The following is a 3914-nucleotide window of genomic DNA, read 5'->3' as shown; positions in this document are numbered from 1 at the left end:
GGACACTTATGTTGTGTGTTGTCTGAAGTCTGTTGCATGTCTGTCTGAGGTGTTTTTTTGCAGAGCAAAGCTGCCCTCCTGGTGGGAGGGTAACTCTGAAGTGCCTTTTTTTCCCTCCACCTGAACCAATCCTCATGTAACCCTCTGATCTCTATTAAGGTAGCGCGACTCAGGGTTGTGAATGACCACAGTCGCCAATTCTTGTCATGTATCTTGCCCATGTATGTCTGATCTCTGAATTGTGTGTACTGAAACTCTAATTTCCCTCTGGGATTAATAAAGTATCTTTGATTGATTGATTGATTGATTGATTGAACACCATTGTTCTAGATTATAGGACAGATTGCCAGCACTAGCTTCTCTGTTCTGTGTGTGTTGTAGTGTTGTAACTGTCCTATGTTACTACATAACCATCACTAGCCTTGACGTAGGTTTGGACCCAGAGCTGCAGATGGACTCTCGCATTAGCCAGACGGTTAGATCTTCCTATCAAAGATGAAGTCCATCCTGAAAAGACGCGACCTGCACACAGTAATCCACACATTTGTGATCTCTTGCCTGGATTAGGGTTAGGGTTAGTTTAATGGATCTTCCTCGGTGGCGCGCCTCCTGCTGGTGCAGAAGGCGGCGGCCCACCTCCTGACGGATTCCAGATGGAAGGAGCATATTACTCCTATTCTGACCCGGCTGCACTGGCTACCGGTGCGCTACCGCATCCAATTTAAATTTTCATTTGTATTTTTAAATTACTTTATCTTTGTGCACCTCTGTACTTGACCCAACTGGTTCACCCCTACCTGCCAGGTCGGGCTCTTCGGTCAGCAGACCACCGCCTGTTACAGGTCCCAAGAGTTCGGGTGAGGACACGAGTAGAACATACGTTCTCAATCTCTGCGCCTCGTCTCTGGAACCAACTCCCTCTGGCAGTTTTATGGTCGTTACTGTGCTTCTTTTATTACTTCTGACTTGTGCGTTTTGGTTTATACGTTCCACCCTTATTCCAGTGTACAGCACTTTGGTCGGCCTTGGCCGTGTATAAATGTGCTTTATAGATAAAAAGAATGAATGAATGTTCTCTGTTACTGATGTGGAAAAACAGATGGCATGTAATCTGGTGGCTGAACGTTATTCGCATCATGGAATTCCAAAACCAGTCAGTAAAAGAGTTCCTATGCAAACTGCAACACAACATCTAGACATGATCGCTAATTTTAACTGACCGTAAAGTATTTTCTGTCTCCAAGAATGGGGCGAGGCCCTTTGAGAGGGAAGGAAGGTGATTTGGTATAGACGTTTGTCTAATAGAATACTAACATACTGACAACTGCTCGCGCCTGGAAGCACTTTTATTCACTTAGCTTGCTTTTAGCACCCCCTAGTGTCTGTTTGAAAAACTGAAAGCAAAACCTATCCCCTTGCTGTGCGTTTGTCTTTTTAACACCTTAATCAAACTACTGAAATGTCTTCCCAGCTTCGTTATTGTCTACAGGAGTGATTCATCACTAAATTAAACTAATCAGCTGTGTTCATGATCTAAAACATGCAGGAACCAGACTGCAGCGCCGGGTATGTCAGCTCAATTTTTCTAAATCCCGACAGAGCGGGCCCGCCAGTCTGAAGTTGCAAGTGGAATATTCTGGCCACAGGGGGCGAAAGGGGCTGGGTGGCCTTTCTTTAACCCTGTAACGGGTCATTTTAGCACAAATCCCTTTAAAGATGAGATGTTTTATACAACCATGTGAAAAGGTTTCCCAGTGATTCATGGCATGTATAACAAGCTGTTACGTTATATAATGCACACTGAAACGTGCAATGGGTGCAATCCATAATCTCGCCTAAGGCAGCCGACTTTGCGGACAACAAAGAAACACAGTATGGACCATGCCCGTCCACTGACAGGTCCCATTCATCTCCTGATTCTTAACAAGTGCAGACAGGAAGCTTCTGAACGCATCCCACTAACCAGAAAGGCGGCAAAGCGTCCAAGAAATGTATCCATGTTGGCAAAAATCAATATGGTTTACAAATCTGGTTTATCCACTGGAGCCTAAAGACCAACAGTTCATTCATGGCCAGCCGGCTCCAGCAAAACAGAACATCAATTTACGGCGCACAGGCCGACCGGAGTGAGAGAGGACGTGCTCTCGGGGAGAACATAATGAAATCAACACAAACAGCAGCAGAAAAACGGCCGTGCCTGTGGAGCACGCTGATTCACTTCTTGTCAACAACGACCAGAGGCAAACCGCTTGCGCCGGAGAGTGTGCGTTACGTCACCTGGACGCTCTTTAATCCAAGCCAGGGTGCACAGCTGTGAGTCCAAGATAAGCAACGACCACTGATACATAACCGCACAAATTACAGCAGCTGCTGCTGAGCGCCTGCAGACCACTGAGCCTACCACCTCAGCCTTCAGAGACGCAAATAATGCAACAAATGACTGGAATCAGCTGCTTTTCTCCTCTAAGCGCTGAGCCCACACTTCCCTCTGAAGAGGAGATGTGAAGTTTCAGTGTACAGCAGAGTGATTTGTTGTTTCCAGTGAAGTGTGAGAACGCTGGTTCTGATGTGCTGAGCTGGACGGCGTTCACAAGGGCCCAGTAAAGCATTTGAAAGGGCATCAGTGTGTTCTGGTGGAATAAATACGCGGCTCACCACAGCTTGATGGTAAGCCTAGACTAGAGGGTCTTTATGGTTTGTTGCTTTAGAGAACTAAATACTCAACATATTGTGTTTCTGTTTCTATCGTTAAAAGTTTGTCCAAATATTTCGCAATTCTTCGAGTTTGGAAATTTGCATTTTAGGGCCAACTCATCAATAAAACTCTTCACCTAGCAGCTGTAAGAGAACCACACGGAAACAGTCGCCGTGCTGTTAGGTATCCTCTCAGGAATATTGCATCACGTTGTTGACTTTTTCCATTTAAAATGTAGCTGGCAAACCCATGCAGGAAACAATGTGGTCTTCTAATGGCGAGTGGAACACGGCTGTGAGTGTCACTCGGGGAAACGCTGACCTGACTTAGATAAACAGAGAGCCGGTGAGCCTGGTTCTGGTGTGGTGCTTATTTTCTGTTGCTTCCATTCTGCTTCACAAGCAACTTTTCTAATTTTACTAATGCCGGTTGTTTTGAACGGCGTCTGCTGATGTAATTTCTGACTGAGCTAGAACCAATCGGAGTTAGTTGGCCAAAAGTTCCGCTCAACAACTCCACCGGCCGTTCCAAGTACCTAATTGATGAGGTACTCAGAAAGTTCCTGAAAACAAGCCGGAAAACGGATTTTTGTCCGGCTTGGTCTAGTGGGGACACGTGCATGTCGGGAAGTTCTTGTAAATTTACCCTGGAGTTCCGGTAATGGAAACGCACCTAATGAGTCTTATCAATTATTGTTTTATCGAATTACAAAAGTCACACAGTAGTAGTAGTGTGACAGTGTGAGGGTCCTGTCACTGTGTCGCGATTGATCGTGCGCACTCACTACTTGTCCCTTTGGCTGACTGGTTAGCACGCGTGACTCTCACCCGGGAGTCTGTGGATCGAATCCTACCCAGGACCTCGTTTCTCCGCCTTTCCACAGAAGTAACACTGAAGTCCAGCACCCTTCAACATCTCTCAATGAGTATAGGATTAGGGAGGCTAAGTCACGCCCATCTACCTCCGGACCATGGGTCCCTGCCGGAAGAACGAAAAAAATTGTGCAAGTCAACGGGGCTAAAAACGTGATTTCCTAATTCCGCTTGTTTTGAGCCATGGTTATCACATATGATGTCCTTGTATTTTAAAGACACATTTTGATACCAAGAATGCGCCTATTTTCGAACGGGGAACGATATTTTAGGTTTTGTGTGAAAATAAGTCCAGGACTACAAATACGCTTCACAAAAGTGACGTCATCAAACCAGACATACGGAGA

This window comes from Nothobranchius furzeri, chromosome 14, assembly GCF_043380555.1.
Source record: "Nothobranchius furzeri strain GRZ-AD chromosome 14, NfurGRZ-RIMD1, whole genome shotgun sequence".
Classification (NCBI taxonomy): domain Eukaryota; kingdom Metazoa; phylum Chordata; class Actinopteri; order Cyprinodontiformes; family Nothobranchiidae; genus Nothobranchius; species Nothobranchius furzeri.
This window is presented reverse-complemented; position numbering follows the sequence as displayed.